Here is a 22,868-nt window from a genome sequence, read left to right on the forward strand (position 1 = left end):
AGTGTTCACTGCAGTGAAGTAAAGCTACTAAACGGAAGTAAGGTCACCTCTAATTATGATATACTGTTAAGACAAAAAACAGGATACTCAATGCTACTTGGTAGGATTTCAACCAGTTAGCAAAATGTGCAGAGAAAATATTAGAAGGAAATGTCACATAAAGCTGACAATGGTTACCTCTGAGGGGACTATAACTACTTTTTTTCCTTCTTTTATATTTTTGTCTTGTACAATGAATACATTTGTACTCAGTTGTGTAATTTAAAAAGTTTTTCGTAATAACCTTTCTAAACATACTTGGAAACCAAATGATATTTATTCTCAAATTGGTGATCTCATTCTTAGTCTCAGACAATTATACAGAAAGTTGTTAAGTGTAGTGTTTTTTAAAATAGCAAAAAAAATGAGAAATAACATTAAATGTCCAAAAAAAGGACAAGGGTTGAATGAATAGTTTAACAACAGAATGGATTAATAGTAACCTGTTAAAATTATAATGATTCAGACCACATTGCCACATATAACAGTAGTTAGAAAATGGCCAGTAGAAACAAAAACATATTTGTTACCTCTAGGTAGAATTATATCACAAAATAGACCATAATGGGAATAGACTATAAAACTAACATGATTAAATGGAAAATACATTATATTAGGGAACTGAAAATATCAGTAGGTCTGTTTAAATATTGTCATGACGTGGTTTCAAAAATAAATTTTGAAACCTTTTTAAGAATATTCTAAGCCACTTTTTTACATAGAAATAAATATTTTTAAATGAGTTGGACAGTTTTAAATACTTTAAATATGAAAAAAAAAACTTTAATATGTGTTTACTGAAATGTTTTCTACCAGCTGAGTTATTCCACCATCAAAATGGGATGAAAATGAAAAAAGGAAGGTGTTTAGGTAGTTAAAAAATTCTGTGCATCCTCCCTGTATTAAGTAAGCCCAAACAGTCCACTAACCTCTGTTGTAACAGCTACTGGCCAGGGTTAATACTTATTTTCCCTCAAATTAATGGAATGTTAAATTTGCTTTACAGGAAATCTCTTGCAGAAAGACACAAAACCTGGGCTGCTTTCTGCTCCTGGAGAAGGTATTAAATAAGGTCTCTAATCCCTGAATCAAACAAGAATTTGTCATCTGTGTCTCTCCACTATGAGGTGGCCAAACGCTTGGAGGACTGTGGGGATTGTGCTTCCCAAGGTCATCGTGATAAAGCCCTGTTGGAGCATCCAGGTTCCCCTGAACAAGCAGAGATGGTCAACAGATGCTCGGATCTTTGAAAATAAAACTCCTCCGGAGACATTTAAACTTCTGTCTACACAGCTTCTCTCTTAGGGCTATCCAGAATGCCCTGCCTTAAAATGTTAATACTCGGCGGTGCAGGAAAACACTCTGTGCCGCTTCCTGGCTCTGTTGCTCTTGAACCTAACTTAACCTCATGACTCCAACCCCTTCCGATTCTATCTATTTCTTAGTACCAGCCTTGAGCAACAGCCATACCTATTACCTGCCTGGACTTATGCCCAACCTGATCTCAACCAGGGCCTGTGAGACCTGCCCCTGCCTTGTCCCCAGTCAGGAGCCTGAGGTCCTGGCCAGGTTTCCACCCAGTGCAAGCTTCAGTTCAGTTCAGTCGCTCAGTCGTGTCCGACTCTTCGCGACCCCATGAATCGCAGCACACCAGGCCTCCCTGTCCATCACCATCTCCCATCACAGTGTGAGCTTAAGAAGATATTCAACAGCAAATAAAGGCAGATAAGCTGATGAATCAACACCAAAACACACTAAGTAAAATACCCAGTTACCTGGACTTCCTGAATAAATATTTATTATGAATAAGGAATTAAAGTGAAAGTGAAGTCGCTCAGTCATGTCCGACTCTTTGCGACTCCATGGACTACAGCTTACCAGGCTCCTCTGTCCGTAGGATTTTCCAGGCAAGAGTACTGGAATGGGTTGCCATTGCCTTCTCCAAAGGATCTTCCCAACCCAGGGATCAAACCCAGGTCTCGTGCATTGTGGGCAGAGGCTTTACCATCTGAGCCACTAGAGAAGTCCAATAAGGAAGTAAGGGCTTATTCCAATAAGGAATTAGGTAGTGTGGGCTTCCCTTCTGGCTCAGCTGGTAAAGAATCTGCCTGCAATGTGGGAGGCCTGGGTCTGATCCCTGGGTTGGGAAGATCCCCTGGACAAGGGAAAGGCTACCCACTCTAGTATTCTGGCCTGGAGAATTCCATGGACAGTCCATGGGGTCACAAAGAGTCAGACACTACTGAGCAATTTTCACTTTTCTTTTCACTTTCATAAAAAGAAAAAGCATGAACTTTTGTTCCCTCAAATATATTTTCCTCAGAAATAAGAACAAGTGAAATAAAGTACTTGTAAGTAAGACTGGAAGACTGAAAATTATTTTGAAATTACCAAAACTAATGTATTTTAATCAACTGATTGAGTATACTGGTAAGAAAGGCTGAGTTGCCAAGGACTTTTCATTCCCTTCCCCAGAAAACTCATTCTTTACCCAATAGTCCTTAAACGTGGAGTAGTCATTAAAACTAAATTAATATTCCATGGGATTCCTTAGGCCTCTAAATCTTTCTGAAATAAGATCATTACTGTTCCATGTTTTTATAAAATATAGATTATATAAAACAACTTAGATATTGCTCATTTTCCTCAAAGCAAGCATCCATCATGAAGCCTAAGATAATGATTTTTTTCACCTTCACTGAATCTGAAAGGTTAATAAGCAATGTAATTTCAACTAATTTAACTATGATGTTAAAGTCTGAAGACTTTGTTCAGGAAAGTCCTCTTCTTTGCCTTCCATGTTTCCAGAAGTATCAGTGCTGGTGGCCAGTGTCAAAGTATACCACCTGAGCCTCCCTTTACAATACCCATAAGGATGTAAAAACCTGGAGTTCTCCCATGTTTAGCTTGAGCTTGTCAGACTATATTAGCTCAATGGCACAAAAACATCAATTCTCTGAAGATGAAACAGAGCAAAGTTGAAAATAAAAAGCATGAAGTCACTGCATAATACGATAAGGAGAATGATTTGTGTGCACTGATTTCAAGTCTTCTATTTCAAGACAGGGCTTCCCTGACAGCTCAGTTGGTAAAGAATCCACCTGCAATGCAGGAGATATGGGTTTGATCCCTGAGTTGCGAAGATCCCCTGGAGAAGGGAAAGGCTACCCATTCCAGTACTCTAGCTTGGAAAATCCCATGGACTGTATAGTCCATGGGGTCACAAGGAATCGGACACGACCAAGCATGAGTCGGACAAGACTCAGCATGAGTGGTCAAGACAAGGACCTGGAGACCTGGAAAGGGTGGGTCCAGCCAAAAGCCCCATGGAGAGCGGTGGGAAAACTGACACTCAAATCATGGTCACCTGCCATACTCCGTTCTCAATCAGTCCGCTTAATTTATGGATTTGCAATTTAAAATAGCTTCCTAGGTGGTGCAGTGGTAAAGAATCTGCCTGCCAATGCAAGAGATGCAAAAGACACAGGTTCAGTCCCTGGGCTGGGAAGATCCCCCTCGGGGAAGGAAATGGCAACCCACTCCAGAATTCTTGCCTGGAGAAGTCCGTGGACAGAGGAGCCCTGTGGGCCACAGTCCACGGACACGACTGAGTAAGCGAGTGCACATACATGCCAGTTAAAACATTTTAAAATCCATCACCCAGCTTTCAAAGGAGGCAGCAGGCGAAAAACCCTAAAACCCAATCATGGCAAAATGATAAAAAAGAAAAACCCTAACGCAGCAATGATCTCAAATCATTATTTAAAAATCACCAAGCTATGACATGCTCGTTCAATCATCAGATTGACACTTACTGAAACTTAACCAGTAGTCTACTTTCCTGCAAATCATGTATAGTTACTAGATTGGGAACTATACTATATAGGAGTTTTGTTTTTTTTAAATCCAACCAAAACTATTTCCCCATAGTGACACAGAGCTTTGTACAGTTTCTAGTGCAGAGCACAACTCCAACAAATGGTATTACTGTTTAGCAATATACAAAATAGCTGTAACACAAACTGCTTCAACACACTTGCACCCACTTCCCCCAAAATATCCTTTCTATTCCTCTTTGACTTTTGTTGGGGGGGCGGCAGGGGGAGCGGGTACTCATAAACAGGAAGGCCCACTAAGTATCACAAAAATGCCAACTCATCAAACTAAAAGACCTGCCTTTCATCTGTCTGTCATTCACTTCCAGTACTCTATTTTGCTCACATTACTCAATTCTTCCATGATGCTACGATCCCTCACGCACCACACTTTGACCCTTCACCGAGTTAATCCCTTCTCATTCTGCAGATTTAATCAAACGTCACTTTCTTAGGAAAATTCTGAATCACCCTAACATCAGATGAGGTTCCCCATTTAACCATTTCTTTTGAAGCTCCCTATGCCTTTTCCCTTGTAACATTCATTGCATTTTGTCCATGATGGGTGCTCATTTGGTCAGTATCTTCCTTCGCACTGGACTGTTTCATGCCTCCTGTGATAACAGCCACTTTATTCCCCACTCTAGTCCAACTATTAGCATAAGAATTGGTACCATGTATATAATAAAGACTTATAGAATAATGAATAACCCTAATTACACACAGAATAGCAACAAACTCAATCAGTGTTTTTCAAACCACTGTTTACAAACAGATTAGTGTGTTCAAACCTTAGTTATGACCAACACTTCTTTTAAATGAAAATGAACAGACTATAACACAAATAGAGGGAAAAATCAGTAGCATATGTAGTCATCTACATGAAACTGTCATTTTCTTCATATATGTATGACCTTTTCTAACTATGGGGGGATGGTCCAAAAAGTTTGAAAGCCATTGAACTGGATGTCCCAAAATGACTCCTCCCAACTTCCCGCCAGAATGCTAAGATGCACAAAATGGCAAAATTCACACCAGTACTAGAAAGAGGTAAAGAAAAGGCAAAATCAAGGCATAAATTATTTCCACTAACTACACTCTGTGAAGGATGGGTAAAAAGAACATGAATCTCAAAGACTCACACGGCACCTTTGGAAATTCAAGTCAGACACTCTGATGAATGCAGAAAAATCCTGAGTACAACCCAGGAATGCAGAAGATACAACTGGCCAGATAAAGATGAGGACATTATCTCAACTACATGGGAGGCACCTTTCAAGCGAGTATAAGCAAGGGGACCCCAAGTGCAAATGAGGGTCAAAACTAACTAGAGACACATACAAAATAGTGCTGTAGACTTTATTACAAAATAGAATACAAAAGTCTAAAGTCTATACTTGAAATTTAAGTTATACACTGAAATATATATACTGTATATATATATGTGTGTATATATATGTATCCGTATACATATATATATTTATATAAAATGGAAATTGAGACGTGGCAAGAAGGCAAAACAAATAAAGGCACAGTAAATTGTGCAGAGGAGTGGGGTCAGAAGTTATTTAGTTCTCTAGGAATCAGAGAAACAGACTTTATGAATGTATTCAAAAAACAAAGATAATCACTAGTAAGCTAAAAATAAGATTTGGCCATTTAAAAATACTCTGGATATATGAAACAAATGGTACATAGAAAAAGACAAAATAAATCCAGAAAGCATGTTAGATTGAACCGTAGGAAGCTGCCATCTTTATAGGTCAAAGCAGTAAAAAAATTTCATATGGCTCAATACATCAGTGATAATGTCAGCTAATCTGTTCAGCGTGCCAGGCCCCTTTAAAGCATTAACTGAAGATTTGTGTGTGCATGTTGCGTCTTTATAAATAAAAAACCGCAGTCCTAGAGATATTATGTAATTTATCTGAGACAATGCAGCTAAATACTGGTGAGAAAAAGCAAACCAGTGCATTTTAAAGTACTTCTCAAAACAAAAAACTTAAAGAATTAAGATCAAACTTTTTGGTCTTAACAATAAATATTAAAGAAGTAAGTTTCCCTTTAAGAGGTATGTTAAAATTCAATTAAATGATGCTTACAAGCAAAATGATATAAAAATGATAAACACCAAAAGTTTAAAACAGGATGAGTGAAGTCATTTTAGACAAAGAAAAAAAGAAAACACTGGAAATATTAATATCAGGAAAATAGTAGAATGTAGTTCCAAATGCAGAGGGTTATTTTATACTGATAAACATAATAAAGGCCTAACAGTAATCTCTATGTATTTAATACAATGTTAACACACAGAAATTCCTATAAAGAAACTGACAAAAGCCGATTTATAGAGAGAGGCTAAAGAACCATTATTAGTCTGTGACAGCTCAAGTATAAAATCAGGACATAGAAGATGTGAGTGATATTACTGAATTAATAAACATATCTGCACTTGTCTCCTATAGAAACCATGCTCTTTTCCATCCTCAGAACAAAGAAATCCTTAATAGACAATAAGTAAAAACTGTACAGACCTCAATTACCATGAAAAATAAAACTAACAGTTGATGCAAACGTTTACTTGTAAACAAAATAATAAAGCAATATTCAGCCACGTCATACTTGGCTGAATGAGCCACTTGAGGCATCCCCGATAAAGTGAGAATGTTTACTTTCCCTACACTCTTTTAAATTTTTAGTGAGTATATAAGCACAAAGCATAGAAATAAAACTAGCTTTATCATTTTAATTGCCACTTTCAGATTTTTACATGAATATTCCTATTCCTCCTTCCCCAGTAACTACAGATTCAAAATTTTAAAATACGGCTGATTATTTAAAAATCATTGAAAATAAAGTTGTATACATCGAAAATGACAACAAAGTCGATCAATGTCTAACTTTTAATTTAAAACAAATGACCTCGTTTCAACTCAAGAAGTGAGAAACAGGGACTTCCCTCGTGGCCCAGTGGTTAAAACTCCACAGTTCCAATGCAGGGGGCTCAGGTTCCATCCCTGGTGGGGGGACTAAGATTCCACAAACCACACAGCACGGCCAAAAAAAAAAAAATTTTTTTTAATTGTTTTTAAAAATGAAAAAAAAAAGTGAGAACCAGAATTCCGTCTATTTTCTCCCCGCCCAATCAGGTCAATCTATTTTTTTTTTAAATCAGTGTCTCCCTCCTCTTTTATCCTCACCTCCCAGTTTCACTAACCTAATTCAACTCATCTTTCAAGCCTCCATATAAATGCCAGTTTCTCAGAGAAGTCTTCCTTACCCTTGCAGGCAAGGTCAATCTCCATGTTAGATTCTTCCAGGACACTCTGCTTTCCTAACTCCAGTCACAGTTGCTGTTAGTTGTTCTCACTGGATTGTAAATCTTCTGCAGTCAAGACCGTGTCTTATTTACTGCAATATGCTCAGGAGGTGGCAAACATACTGATTTTTGTATTCAAAAAATTTCAGTCCAAACAAAATTTTAATTCAAAGAATTTGAGTTCTACATGCAAGGTGTTATACTAAGAACTGGGAAGACAGCAGTAAATAAAATGAGATTTTTTTTTTTTTTTTAGTTAATCCTTTCCCTTATCTAAGAAGTAAAAAGAAAATGTATGCAATGGAGAAGAAAATATCAGTCAAGCTGTATAAATGGGAAGAGCCATACAATTTTAAATGTAGTGATCATTAGAAAAGGCTGCACCAAGAAGGTGACGTGAATTAAGACACGAAAATGATGATAAAGCAACCATAGGGATACCTGGAGACAGAGAATACCAGGATGAGGTGACAGTCAGTGGCAAAGGGCTGGAAAACACAGTCTGCTCTATAGGTAAGTTCATACTTGGAGCCTGTTTAAAGGAAGGACAGAGCTCTGGGAACATCACCACAGGGCCTTAAACAAGTAAAGAAGCCAAGAGAGACAGGAAATAATTAAATATGATACATATTCAGTATTGTGACTATCATGTGGTCGATGGGAATTTAAAATGAAAGATTTTAATAGTATGGGTACTTAATATTCAGCATGATCAAATATTTTAAAAACTGCAAGAGTTATCCTGAAATGGAATAAGGAAGTTATCACTGAGCAGTGAAACTATGGATGAGTCTCCTGGACTTTTCAAATAGCAAAATAAGCAGGTACTGCTTTTATAACTTTCAAACAGAAATGAGTATAATTTTAAAGAATCATAATGGCCTAGAGAGCAAAAGGCTGATAACAGATTCCCCTTGCTCTATCTTACTACAAAAAGGCAGGCCAATATAATTCCCTGACACTGTGTTGTTCAGTCATAAGTCGCGTGTGACTCTTTGAGACCCCAGGGACTGCAGCCCGCCAGGCTCCTCTGTCTATGGGATTTTCCAGGCAAGAACACTGGCGTGGATTGCCATTTCCTTCCCCAGGTCATTTTCCTGACCCAGGGGATCAAACCCACGTTTCCTGCATTGGCAGGCTGATTCTTTACTACTGAGCCACCAGGGAAGGCATGCCGATATAATTTCTTGAAATGGAAATATTCAACGAGTTCTTAATTTAAAATAGGCGCTTTTATTTAACCAAGTCAAGAGCGAAGTTGTACTGTATCCTATTTTTAACCTTCATCAAGCAGTTAAAGCTTAAATTTACTTGACCAAAGTTTATAAATCACCGTGACAAACCTGTTGGGGTTTCTCAAAGTCTGGTCTTTATGCTGAGAGGCTTTTGGCTTGTCTTTTATTGCAGTGATGACAGTAATATGCACAACACTTTTGTTAGTTCAGCAAGAAACTGCAACTATATTTGCAGCTCTTCTCAGGCCCCACATCAGCACCGACCTTCTGATTCTTTTCAGGATTTATTTTCCCTTGCTGGAATGGATTGTTTCAGAGGCTTTTATTCCTCTCAAAGGAACATCAAACTGAAACTCCATCTCCTTTGTATCATCCCAGAACCACCTCATGAAGAGAAGCTCTAGTGGACATTCAGTAAATGTCTGACAACTGACAAAGCTATCTTAAGCACCTTCTGGAAAGAAGAATTACCTGAAGAATCAAAATATGCCTTATTGCCCTTGTTAAGACACCTAGTATGTATATCAAAGCGGGAGAATCCTTTCACAGTACACTGGTGGCTCAGACGGTAAAGCGTCTGTCTACAATGTGGGAGACCTGGGTTCGATCCCTGGGTCGGGAGAGTCCCTGGAGAAGGAAGCAGCAACCCACTCCAGTACTCTTGCCTAGAAAATCCCATGGATGGAGGAGCTTGGTGCAGGCTACTGTCCACGGGGTCGCAAAGAGTCAGGCACGACTGAGCGACTTCACTTCACTTCACATATATCAAATCATCTCACTGTACACTTTAAATGTATTAGTTTTATCAACTATACCTCAAAAAAGCTAGGAAAAAATTTTGTTTAATAATTTTAATTTTTAATTGTCTTTAAAAATTAAAAAAAAAAGTGAGAACCAGAGTTCCATCCATTTTCTTGATTTTTACCCCCATCACACCAATCCATTGTTTTCTTTAATCAATGTCTCCCTCCTCTTTTATCCTCAGCTTTTAAAGACAGAATATATATCACTCTTCCCGCTCCAAAACTTCTCTCCAGCTTACCACGTAAATTTCACTGGTCTTTACTCTGATGTATAGCAATTACTCCTGAATACTGCCACGCTTTGGCTTCTCCGCTAAACTTCAAACTCAAATGTCCCGCTGAAAATCTCACTGCCCCACTGGAACAATCCTCACACTCTCACGTCCCTACTCTCTGCTAAGGGCTTTGATGTGCCTTTTTTTGATCCCCAACAGCGCCCTGAACCCTTCTGTTAGTCCTTCAACATGGACCCAAAGTGGACCACCACTGGGCCACAAATCACAACCTGTCATTCATGTGTAGCTCCCAGACCTTACGACTCTTCTGTGTGGAATGACATTCTCAACCCACTTGCCAATGAGGCCAGAATACTGCTGCAAATCCTTCCTCTCCTCCAAGGCAGTTACTCTCTCTGTCCTCAAATATTCAGATGGCATTTCATTTAAACCTCGGTTTACAATATTTATCCCTGTAAGCCTGATCTCAGGCATCTTCATCCACGGCTCTCCACGTTGAGGAGCTACTTGAGAGCAGGGAACCACACTTTCTTAGTGCTTGCTTTTCATTTTTAAATTTGTTTTTAACACCGTAACGTCCTCAGCCAAGCAAAGCAACTGTTCACAGTAGCGCACAGTCTTTTAGCTCATGAAACTGAACTGACAAGGCCCCAGATAAAGGGAGGAGATCACAGATCCCACTGAATCTGGAAACCCAAGTCATCCTGCCCTAGCTTTTGAACTTTCTGGTCCCTATGTCTACTCAGAAAGTAAAGCAAGCAGTTCCCTGTGGAACTACAACAAACACTGAGTACAGAATGAATTTCTCCTTTTCTCCACATGACAATAATCCCTCTCCCAACAAATCACAGTCCAACATGGCAAAGCAGTCCCTTAACAAAAGGCAATCCTGTTTCAACTGTGCTACCCCCTCCGCAGGACTCTTCATCCTTATCATCTGCAGATTGCTGGCTTCCAGGGGGCCCTTGTTTGACGCTCCCACAATGAAACCTGCCTATAATAAGTAACTCCCCCTATCTGCTCTGCTCCGGAAGCGGTTGATAGTACAAAGCATGGCAGCTGGGCAAGGCCTAACAAAAGCTTCAAGGATGCCAAACACGTGCTCCTAAATGCCCCTCCTCCCCTGCCTGAGACCTGATGAAACACAGTCCTGGTGGAAATAAAAGTCCAGGCAATATCTGCTGCCCTGGTTGTCATGCAGCTGAAAATCATTTTGTTGGCTACATTCATAACCTTCCTATTTCTGAGACAAGGATTATTCTTTTCTAATTGGAGTATAGTTGCTTTATACTGCTGTGTCAATGTCTGCAGTACAGCCAAGTGAATCAGACAAACATATACATATATTCCCTTTTTTAAATTTCCTTCCCATTTATGTCACCACAGAGCACTGAGTAAAGTTCCCTGTGCTATACAATAGATTCTCAGATAAACAGTTATCTATTTCATACATAGCATCTATAGTGTATATATTTTCATCCCAATATCCCAATTCATCCTCCCCACCCCCGCTTTCCCCCTTGGTATCCATGTTTGTTCTCTACATCTATGTCTCTATTTCTGCTTTGCAAATAAGACCACCTATGAGATGGCTGGATGGCATCACTGACTCGATGGACGTGAGTCTGAGTCAACTCCGGGAGTTGGTGATGGACAGGGAGGCCTGGAGTGCTGCAATTCATGGGGTCGCAAAGAGTCGGACACGACTGAGCGACTGCACTGAACTGAACACCATTTTTCTAAGATTTCACATAAATGCATTATATATGATATTTGCTTTTCTCTTTCTGACTTACTTCACTCTGTATGACCAGTCTCTGGGTCCATCCATGTCTCTGCGGATGACACAGTTTCATTCCTTTTCATGGCTGAGTAATATCCCATTGTACATATGTCCCACATCTTCTTCACCCATCCCTCTGCTGATAGGCATCTATGCTGCTTCCATGTCCTGGCCATTGTAAACAGTGTGGCAATGAACACCGGGGTGCATGTATCTTTTTGAATTACAGTCTTCTCTGGGTGTATGGCCCAGAAGTGGGATTGCTTGGTCATACGGTATCTCTATTTTTAGTTTTTTAAGGAACCCCCATTCTATCCTCCATAGTGGCTGTATCAATTTGCATTCCCACCAACAGTGCAGGAGGGTTCCCTTTTCTGCACAGTCTCTCCAGTGTTTACTGTTTGTAGATTTTTTGATGATGGCCATTCTGACAGGTGTGAAATGACACCTCATGGTAGTTTTGATTTGCATTTCTCCAGTCATCAGTGATGTTCAACATCTTTCCATGTCTTTGTCGGCCATTTCTGTGTCTTCTTTGGAGAAATGTTCTATTGAGGTTTTCTGTTGGGGACAAGAACTCTTAATCGAGTCCTAGCACCCTGTTCTGATTCAGGAAGAGCCATGCAGGTTCCTGGGGCCTCAAATGTCTGGCCTGGGATGGCAGCCTCATTCACAGCCTCTCTGAAGCCAACAGAGGCAGGACGGAGCATGTGTCCACACAGACACACACCTCACATGCATCAGTACACTGGATTGGCCCAAAAGTTCATTCGGGTTTTTCCATATGCTCTTACGAAACACTCAAATGAACTTTTTGGGCCAAATGCAACAAATAAACACAAAATTTTTGGAGGTTTGTGTAAGCAAAAGAACAGGTATGAAAGGCTGTGTAGCAAGCTGATGACAGAGGGTTACATCAGAAGAGAAAGCTTGAAAGAGCAAAGGGATATTACTCCATTTACATTAGACACATCCATAGTTTGTGAATTATTACAAAATCCGTATCTTTCTATAAATGAATGCAGCATCTTATTCTGGTGAGAAAACTTTCTACTGTGTTCAGAGCACTGAGACACTTAAACAGGACAAGTAAAGTGCAATAAGGAAGCAGAGTCACTGTGATGGCATGACTTCAAAATACGTCTGACTTCCTACCAAGGCTAGATATGGATTATTATAGGAAGCAAGTCATCAACTGAATAAAGAACCTCAAACACAAACTGGGTCAATATTAAGAATATCCAAAATGAGAAGGAAGCAAGCCAGGGCTACTGATAAGACATAAAGTTATGTCTGTCTCTAGACTTGGCAGCTGGTAAATCCACGTAAAAACATCTCGAGTTTAAAAAATGAAAATGAGAATACTGGGATCTATCTCATTCTCATCTTCTCAAGAAAAGCTAACTGATCTGAAAACACTGGGCCTAGTTTGAAGAAAACATTCCTAAAGTTGAAAAAAAACTCAACAAACATGCTCCTTATCTGAAGCGGTTTCAGAAGAACCTCAGTCGTTAACATGATAGAATGCAAGCTCCCTGAGGAAAGGGACTTGGTATGTCTAGTTTCCCACCGTTCGGTCCCCAGTACATGGTACCTACTGCATCGGGAGTAAATGAACAAATTCAAGATTAAGGAAAAAGTAAACTAATCTAGTGGAGAAGGCAATGGCATCCCACTCCAGTACTCTTGCCTGGAAAATCCCATGGATGGAGGAGCCTGGTGGGCTGCAGTCCATGGGGTCTCGAAGAGTTGGAGACGACTGAGCGACTTCACTTTCACTTTTCACTTTCATGCATTGGAGAAGGAAATGGCAACCCACTCCAGTGTTCTTGCCTGGAGAATCCCACGGACAGAGGAGCCTGGTAGGCTGCAGTCCATGGCGTCACAAAAGAGTCGGACACGACTTAGCAGCTAAACAACAGCAACATTCTTTTTTTACAGATATAAAAAGAAGGCAACTTTGACTCATTCAGCAATAACAACACTAGAAATAAAAAGCCTCTTGAGTCCCTCTCTCTTCATCTCTTGTTTCTCTGCTGGGTCTCTTGGTTCATCTCTGAGGTTCCTCCCAGATCCTCATCTCCTAGGAGCCTCATCCTCACCCCACACCCGAGGAGCAAGGGCCCCTGCTCGGTGTCCCCATAGTACCCTGAGCTTATCTCCCTCATCACACTCATTACCCTGAATTGCCATCATCATGTTACTATGTCTATAAGCTCAGCTTCTTCTGGAGGGTAGGAACCCTGCTTATTCACCCCCACTCCCTGCCTCTATCTGGTACCTAGCACAATGCTTGCGTTATAGCAGGGTTATAGTTCAGTGCTGCTAGGAGTAAAACAGAACTTTTTTCCTCTGATCCCGGATCATTTCTCCTTCCAAAGAGCCAAGAATATCTGTTAGGGCTGAGTTTCAGAATGAAGGCAGCTTGGGTATTGGTCAAGAAGAACCACTGAAAGCATGGTCGAGTATAGAGGACTTACATAAAGTCAAATCCAGTCTATTGTCTGAAATTTAAGAAAATGGAAAAAGGAAAGCTTGCTAAGAAGGAATGGTTCACAGCAGCCCTCTCTGTATAACGAATCCTAAACCTTAAGAAGCAAAGGCACACATGACGGCCGTAATGAACAAGATTTCCCTTAACAGTTTCAACCTTGGAAATCCTACCCCAGAGAGATCCAGAACCAGGTTTTATCAGTCCAACGTTCTCTCTTTTAGAGAAAGAGGCGGTTTTGAAATCATTTTCCTTTGTCTCCATATTAAATAAAGCAAACAACCTGGTTTACCTCATTCAGGCTTACACATGTTTGTTTTAGCACTGGACTAAATTTGAGAGTCTGCCCTGTCATTACATCACTTTTTAAAAATAGTACCACAGAAATAAAATTATAACTTAAATCCATGTAGTAGTAAAACAGTCCTCTTATTTCTGGAAGAAATTTGAATGTTACATGAACTTCAAAGTTAAAGTTTCTATAGTGCTGATTAGATAACAGGAGCCAACATCCAAGTACTGAGATAATTTTCTTTGCCCCACCCTAGTCAATAAGGACATTACTTTGAAATCGCCCTAACCTGCTGGGGGGGGATAAAGGCTAAGGAATTTAAATAAAATCACCACCAGCAGCTCTTCCCTTCTCCCTCCCCCTCAAAACCAAAAAACTTTAGATTCCTTCAACTTAACTAATCACCTTAATTAAGTTAATTGATTAAACTTGCAAACCCAAGTTCCCTTGTGGAAGATAAAACACACGATTGGGAAGATCATTCATTCCAACTGAATTCAGAAGATGGTACAAAGCAACTGGCCAAATCTTTCATCATCTTTCTCCTTATTGGCCCAGCACCCCCAGATTCGAAGGCAATTAGAAGAATAACTGCAGTCAGTTCCACCTTGGACATGCAGCTGAAAGGCTACCCACTCCCACCTTTGACAGGAGGTACTGGGACATGAGAGGAAACCTCCAGAGTTGCTGAAAGTGAAGTGAAGTGAAGTAGCTCAGTCCTGTCCGACTCTTTGCAACCCGATGGACTCTAGCCTCCTCCGTCCATGGGATTTTCCAGGCAAGAGTACTGGAGTGGGTTGCCATTTCCTTCTCCAGAGAATCTTCCCAACCCAGGGATTGAACCTGGGTCTCCCGCATTGTAGGCAGATGCTTTATCATCTGAGCCACCTTGCTGGTAGTCTCTCCCGAAAGAAGCCCACAGAGATTCTTCCTGTCTAGAGATACTGAGCTACACACGTCAGCTCTAGAGATTTAGTGGGAAAAAACAAACTGAAAAAAAAAAAAAAAAAAGACTTCTTTCTAGATGACTAGAAAGAAGGTTCTTAAGTATTCATCTACAGAACTGGTCAAGGCTTCCCTTGTAGCTCAGCTGGTAAAGAATCCGCCTGCAATGTGGGTTGGGAAGATCCCCTGGGGAAGGGAAAGGCTACCCACTCCAGTATTCTGGCCTGGAGAATCCATGAACTATACAGGGATCGCAAACAGTCGGACATGACTGAGCGACTCACTTTCACCGAACTGGTCAAGCTCCTTCCATTGGAGGTTAAACTTAATAAAGCCTCTATGGGGCCTGTGTCAATCCTCAAGGTAACAGCAACAGTGTTTCTCCTCTCCCCTTAACCCTGACCTTTTACAAGGGTGTCAACACCATTTTTAAACTAATAATAATTCTCTTCTGTGCTACAAATATTCGACTACTGTGGTTAAACACTATGTATAACATAAACAGGGTTGAGAATGTCAGTTGCCTTAGTCATGTTTAAATTAGTATTAACTAGCAGGCCCCTCCCTAAACAAAAACAAAAGGAAACAAAAGGCTTTCTTGGTCAGCTCTGCAATTTTAAACCACGTGCTTCAAGTGCCTCACAATGTCCAGGTGTAACACAAAAACATCATTAATTTTCACTATATTAAATCTCTCAAAAGAACACTGTCAATTTGGGGACAATCTGTAACCTTTATATAATCTGCATAAGCTGGCAGCAGTGCCCTAAAACTCACTCGCTGTTGAGTTTTACAAAGGAATGCAATGGAATCGGGGCCCAGGCACCTCTCAATCATTTCAGCCCTATCTATGCCCAGTATATGTGACTCAGTGTTTTCCTGCATCATAGGGTTAAAATCACACAAGCCCCTCCACATCCCTAGGTAGCACAATTCCTTAATATCCAAGGTCCCGCACAATTTATCACTTTGTACCTCTCCAGCCTCATTACTCCAGATTCCAGCAACAAGTTCACAGTCCACCATTCATCTTTTAAGAGACACATCATTTTCATCTTCAAGCTCCTCTGTGAAGTCTTTCCCAGAGCCAGAATTCAGTTTTCCTTCCCTAGCATGCCAAGGTTCTTGGACTCTACAGCTGCCACCTAGTTATGCAACCCAGCTGCTATATACTGGAAGTTGGCAGTATTTTTTCCCTCTGTACTGCAGCTCTTTCTAGAGCCTTTTTCTCATCCTTATCTCTGCCACTGTCAAACGAATTCAGTAACTACTTATTCACTTAAAATATCCTCCTTTTCTCCCAACTCTCCAAGGCATCCATAATAGCTCTCCGCGACATAAATAACACGCTATGGATTGGGAAGGTAACATGATATGTAAAAATTAGAAACCAAACAAGATGCTGAGTTAGCAAGGCCAGAGCAAGCTTTCAGACTTTAAACCAAGTTTTACAGTATCACACTTCACTTAAAAGAGATCATGTCCCTCAAATGTGTATACGTACGGGCACCAAAAACAAAGAAAGAGAAGGAAAACAGGCCACACATCAAGCCCAGATAATAAAATCGTGACCTCAAACAAAATTCAGGTCTTTATTTGCTGGATACTTCAAGCTTCCCAGTGAAAATGATACCATATATTCCACACAGGTTGCAGCTTCCCTGACTGAGCATCTGAAATAAGATTCTTGGGCCTAAAAAATAATGAACTTCAGACTGACCGCCATTGCGTATCAAAAAGGCTTACCAAGTGAAAGTTTTACTTTCTTTGAATTTTTCAGTAGGTCTTAACAGAATAGATTCAGTAAAAATTTGCAAAGTTTATGGTAAAGTCTTTTTTTTCTTAAACTACTTTTCAGAAAAGGTTAGCTTCAAATAAAAATAGATGTTTTAAACTGCAGGTGTTGAAAAGGGTGGCCACTTACATTCCCATCTGATACATTCTGCTATCTTTCCCCATCACTTGCAGGGATTCTGAGATCCACTGAGTGCCCACAGCCGGTGCTACTGCTCATCTCCAGACAATGATGCAAATGGTAAATTGGTCAGGTCAGACTAGGGACTCCAGGTCAATTTTACGGTTAAGTAGGCTCAGCCACTTTAAATAAAATGGGTAATGGAAGACTGACTGGAGTGGGAAGGGAGCAGGTATTACTGATGTCCTTGTGGATGAGGAAAACAAAAAACAGAGGAAAAATCAACTCCTAGCTGTTTTTTTCCCCCTCCTGGCATCTCGCACTGCTGGTTTTCTTACACCTTCTCAGCCTGCTTGCCCTCCCCCGTACCTCCCAGACTAACGGTTTATACTCCCCTTTACTCACTTCCTATTGTTCTAACATGGGATAACCACCCTCCAGTTTCTAGTTATCGCAAGGAGCTGGAAGGAACAGCAAAGATGATCAAACCCTTCCTTCCATTTTCCAGATGAGGACACGGGCAAGGGAGGACAAGTTTACCCAACTGGCTAAGGTCGCACCGCTAGGGGGCGTGGTGTGCCTGTGGCTCATTGTGATAACCCAGTCGTCCTGCTGGTCCTTCAGCCTGACCTTCCTGCCACACACTACCTCTTTCTCTGGCTACTTGGCTTCTTTATCCTCAAATTAAACCGTATCAAGAAAAACGCAGTCTTAATAATGGTGATGGTTATTCACAATTTTGCTTTTGGGACAAATATTCTCCAGTCTCCCTCAATTGGAGAATCAGGGCAGAAACAACCGGATGACATGTGTGTTAACACAATTTAGTTCCGTCCAAACAAGCATAACTCCAGTGCACACCCTTTTTCCTTGGGGCTTTACTACTTTCTATCTGTCAAGGGAATAGTTTCTTAGGAGAAGGAACTTTGCAGGTTTTCCAGTGCAGTCTCTCTATAACCAGAATTGAAAGCTTTGAATCACAGACCTCCTGCTTCACAGTTATACGTAGGCTGGGCAATGACACTTAAGCAAATAGGTGAAAAATTCGGGACTGTTAAAGCCTGAAGGAATAGAGGATTTTGCTCTCCTAACTGCAGTTACCTGTTTCAAGATTCATGTTTGTAAATATGTGTTTATTCCAATAGAAAACAACGCGTTCACAGTGAAACTTTAACAAGCCAGTGCTCACTGGAAACCCACGTTTACAAAAACTCCATAGATTTCAACAAAAAGGAAAAGAAAGAGAGTAGCAGCAGAGAGCAGGAATCTCAGGCCCCAGACTGAAGGCAGCAACAAGTCCTGGATACCGTCATTCTTACACATCGAAGTCCAAATGGCAGCAAAGAAACCCAGAATAAATGGTAAATCCATTCACGACAAACTCGTCCTACACACACACACACACACACACGCACGCACACAAGTAGCCCGTCGATTTCAAAACCACCAACTCAAAGCCAGGTCCCTCCCTTGCTTTAGACTTCCCAGTTACTTGATAAACGTCTTTATTAGGCGGAGGGTGAGCAGAAACTTAAGCTTAAAATCCTCAGCCGGGAGAGACGGCTGAGTGGGGGTGAGAAGCAAGTGGTGCGGGAGCCCGGCGCTGCGGGGCGCGAGGACCCCCGGCGGCCCAAGGCCACCCGGACACGGCTTGGGGAGGACGTAGAGCGCCCCCCGCCTGCCTTCTTGTGCCCCCACCCAGTCCCAGGTAAGCGGGGACCACCTACGTGTCACTTGGGCGGGTCCCGATCGCAGGCACAGCGCACAGCGTGGGCCCCGGAGCGCGCTGGGGACCGGAGGGCGGGGGGCCCGGGCGGCTGCCGCAACTGCTCTCCCGGGGCTCGGTCAATTGGTTGGGGAGGCCGGCAGCGCCTCGCTCCTACAGGCTGGCCCACGGGCATAGACACGCACCCACACCCGGCACAGGCGCGCGCTTATACACATACATACACACACCCAGAAACACACGCACCCACAGCCACGAAGCGCGATCCCGGGGCGCCCTTTGGCCGCAGAAGGGACCCGGCGGCCACAGGCTCGGCGCTCAAAGGGTACCGTCTTTCCGCGCCGCGCCCGCGCCTTTACCTGCGCCCGCCGCCGCCTCGCGTCCGGCTCCCGCCGCCCCCAGGCTGGCCTCAGGCTGCGCGGTCAATCCCCGCAGCCCCCGCCCCGCGGCCCGCCGAGCCCGGCCCTCCGCCCGCCCCTCGGCCGTCGCCCGGAGCGGGGCCGCCCCCTGCGCCCACCCCGCCGGGGTCCCGAGCGCGACCGGGAGGCCGGGAAGGGCTCAGCAGCGCGGGGACCCTGGCCGCCCGACACCCGGGCGGGCTCCGCTGGGGGACAGGGGCGTCGCGGCTCGGGGAGCGTCTGCCGCCGCTCCGCCCGGAGTGCTCCGGCTTTGGCGCGCTGGCAGGGGCGGCGGGGGAGGGGGCGCCGAGGGAGGGCCACGGGAGCCGCGCCGACGCCGGCCGCCTTCTTCCTCCGCCTCCTTCTTTTCTGCTGGCTCCACGTAGCACAAGTCAGCAAGTCCTGCACCTCCCGACTCCCTCCCCCTGGCTCATTCCCTTACCTGGCGCGACGCCCCCCGAGCCCCGACCCTCGGAGCTCCTCCTCCCCCATTTAGTTGGACTTCCAGCCGCGTCTGCAGGGCGGGGGCGGAGGGTAGCTCAAGCCTCCCATTCATCATCTTCCCAGCGCCCCCCACGCGGAGAGAACCCACCCGCGGCCCGAGACCCTCGGGCCTCCAACTCCAGCTCCCCACCCCGTACCCGCTCCCGCGCTCACCTCTGCGACCGACAGCTTGTGGGACTCGGGTGGCCACCCCTACACGTTGCATTTTCATTTTGTCGCTCTTTTCTTCCCACTTGAAAAGCTCTGGAAGACATCGCCGGGCCCGCGGAAACCCTAACGTCTGGCCTCTCCCGTAGGTCGTGTCCAGACTTTCCAGCAGGCACAGCTCTCGCAGCGCAGCTTTTAACTCGAGGCTGCAAAGAACGCGGAGTCACCTTTGCTGCCCGAAAGGTGCACACGTTTCCATTTCTGAGTTTGCGACTGACTGGGTCTGCAGACCAAAGCAAGTGTGACTATGCTCCCCTAGTTCTCCATATCCATGATTATACATTTCTCTTCCGCTTTCCCAGTTTGCACTTGCACTTCGCCAAGCCAAGTGCAAACTATCAATTTTAGAAGAGTAATTAAGGGCGGGGAATACACACCTGAAGGTGTGGGCGGGAGCGGTGCGGGACTAAGGCCTGGGGATCCCTCTCCGGAAAGAGGCAGCCGGAGAGACTCGCCCAGGTTCTGAACACCTCCCAGTCCACGGAGGGGGCGGCCACAGGGAGGACGCGAGGGCTCTCCTGCCGCGCCACCCCTACCACCTACCACCCTTGGCTTTTAGGAGTGTTGGCAGTTCTCTGCCTCTGGCTTCACTGCTAAAGGCGCAGCACAACAAAAGTAGCTGCTTACAAGTAAACACTGCACACTCTGGCCTGAAACGGCACGTGGGGGCCACGCCAGCGGTATGGTAGGAACTTTGGCAGGACTGATCCAACTACCTGTAAGAAAGAAAGGCAGAACCGCGAGGGAGGGCTGCGTTGATGCCGGTCACTCGGTAACCTAAGGCTTTGCAGAAAAGAGCGGTCACTGGAAACCGCAGCGAGTGGGGAAGGGAAGATTTCTCGGTATACTTTCGAAGAGAACGTGACCATCTCCCGCAAGTGACTGACTGCTGAGAACCTTGGGTGAATTGGTCTCGTGGTTTTCACAGGATGCTCAAGGCTAAAAACCTGATTGCTCCTCAATTACTATCTGAGGCTGTTTCCTTTTTCAAACAATGTATCAAATCCCCTTTGTTAAAAAATCAGCTTAAATGACTGCCTTCTCCCCTTTCCTGCTGCTGCTGCTAAGTCGCTTCAGTCGTCCCCAATTCTGTGTGACCCCATAGACGGCAGCCCACCAGGCTCCCCGTCCCTGGGATTCTCCAGGCATCTCCCCTTTCCTACCAATTTATAATTTCTTTTATAATAGATAATGTGAAAAATTAGAGATTTTAATACATGCACAGTGATAGTATGCTCATTTACAGCATGCAAAAAGTATATAAAAACTCTTATCGCAGTGTGAACAATGAGAGCTGATCTTAAACTCTAATACATCAGGACAAATAGGAAAATATCCACTATATAATCTAAGTATAATACAAAGTATATATTGGTAAGAAAAGAAAGAATATACTTGAAAAGGACTTGTTTTCAACCATAGCTCTACCAACTCAGAAAACTCACTTAGCTAATTTTCTTTCTACTACACACTCAGTATTTACTGTTGGGTTTCTCAATACTAAAACTTCTATATGTGGTGAAAAGAATACTTTAAAATTTTATTGAATTTTATTAAAAATGTTTATATTAATTATAGCAGTTCAGTTCAATTGAGTCGCTCAGTCGTGTCTCTTTGTGACCCCATGAATTGCAGCACGCCAGGCCTCCCTGTCCATCACCAACTCCCGGAGTTCACTCAGATTCACGTCCATTGAGTCCGTGATGCCATCCAGCCATCTCATCCTCTGTCGTCCCCTTCTCCTCCTGCCCCCAATACCTCCCAGCATCAAAGTCTTTTCCAATGAGTCATCTCTTCACATGAGGTGGCCAAAGTATTGGAGTTTCAGCTTTAGCATCAGTCCTTCCAATGAACACCCAGGGCTGATCTCCTTTAGAATGGATTGTTTGGATCTCCTTGCAGTCCAAGGGACTCTCGAGAATCTTCTCCAACACCACAGTTCAAAAGCATCAATTCTTCGGCGCTTAGCCTTCTTCACAGTCCAACTTTCACATCCATACACGACCACTGGAAAAACCATAGCCTTGAGTAGACAGACCTTTGTTGGCAAAGTAATGGCTCTGCTTTTGAATATGCTATCTAGGTTGGTCATAACTTTCCTTCCAAGGAGTAAGCGTCTTTTAATTTCATGGCTGCAGTCACCATCTGCAGTGATTTTGAAGCCCCCCAAAATAAAGTCTGACACTGTTTCCACTGTTTCCCCATCTATTTCCCATGAAGTGATGGGACCAGATGCCATGATCTTCGTTTTCTGAATGTTGAGCTTTAAGCCAACTTTTTCACTCTCCACTTTCGCTTTCATCAAGAGGCTTTTTAGTTCCTCTTCACTTTCTGCCATAAGGGTGGTGTCATCTGCATATCTGAGGTTATTGACATTTCAGTAAACAGTATCAAATAATCATTTAATTAATTTACAAGTTAATTATTTCCATGTTTAGGCCTTCCTTATAAATCAAAGGTAAAGTGTGAATGAGTTTCTTGTTGAGCCCTCAGCTTGAATGTTTCCAATATATTTATTTTTTCCAATATATATATTTAATTTCACCTCCAATATATTTATTTCAGGAATATGGCTGCTTCTTCTTTGCCTACATATTAACTGACCAAACTGCTCCCTGGTCCTTTCTAACATCAAATGAGGAATTCTGTCCACACGAGATGAGTATATGAGTTCCAATTTATTTGCGTTAAGAATTTTTATTTCCTGTTTACTGTCCTACTGTGGCCTAGAATCAATAAGCAAAGTACAAGGTCAGCTGGACAGACTTGTCTCCCTGACATGTGTAGGCCTGCCTGAATGAGACTGCTCTGCACCCAGGTTTCGTTCAGTAACTTTAAAATCAACTCTAGGTTGTATGCCCATGAGTAAACAGAGAAAATGAAATCCAATATAGAATCCAGTTCATTACAGAGATTAATCCATCAAAATAAGTATTACATTCCAAACAAGTCAGTTTTCTCATCTGTAAAATGGGATGATAATACTAATTCAGTCTACTTTATTGGGTTCCAAGCTGCCTTTATCAAAGTAAGATATTTGAACAGACTTCAGACACAAAAGTAGGTGATATGATTTCAACAGAGATGCAGAAGGATATCT

At 42.9% G+C, this 22,868-nt stretch overlaps 1 protein-coding gene across 2 annotated transcripts in view; it reads right to left on the reverse strand.

Annotated features, from left to right (window-relative positions):
- Positions 1–20,217, reverse strand: part of LPAR1 (lysophosphatidic acid receptor 1) — a 161,743-nt gene extending 141,526 nt beyond the window's left edge. The window contains exon 1 of one of the 2 annotated variants that reach the window (XM_040238574.1): positions 19,715–20,217. The gene's annotated coding sequence lies outside the window, so the exon portion shown is untranslated. Of the gene's footprint in view, positions 1–19,018; positions 19,112–19,714 lie in introns of those variants that run through there. The other variant, XM_040238565.1, reaches the window with a different exon arrangement.
- Between the last annotated feature and the right edge of the window lie 2,651 nt (positions 20,218–22,868).

This window comes from Oryx dammah, unplaced genomic scaffold, assembly GCF_014754425.2.
Source record: "Oryx dammah isolate SB20612 unplaced genomic scaffold, SCBI_Odam_1.1 HiC_scaffold_1, whole genome shotgun sequence".
Taxonomy (NCBI): domain Eukaryota; kingdom Metazoa; phylum Chordata; class Mammalia; order Artiodactyla; family Bovidae; genus Oryx; species Oryx dammah.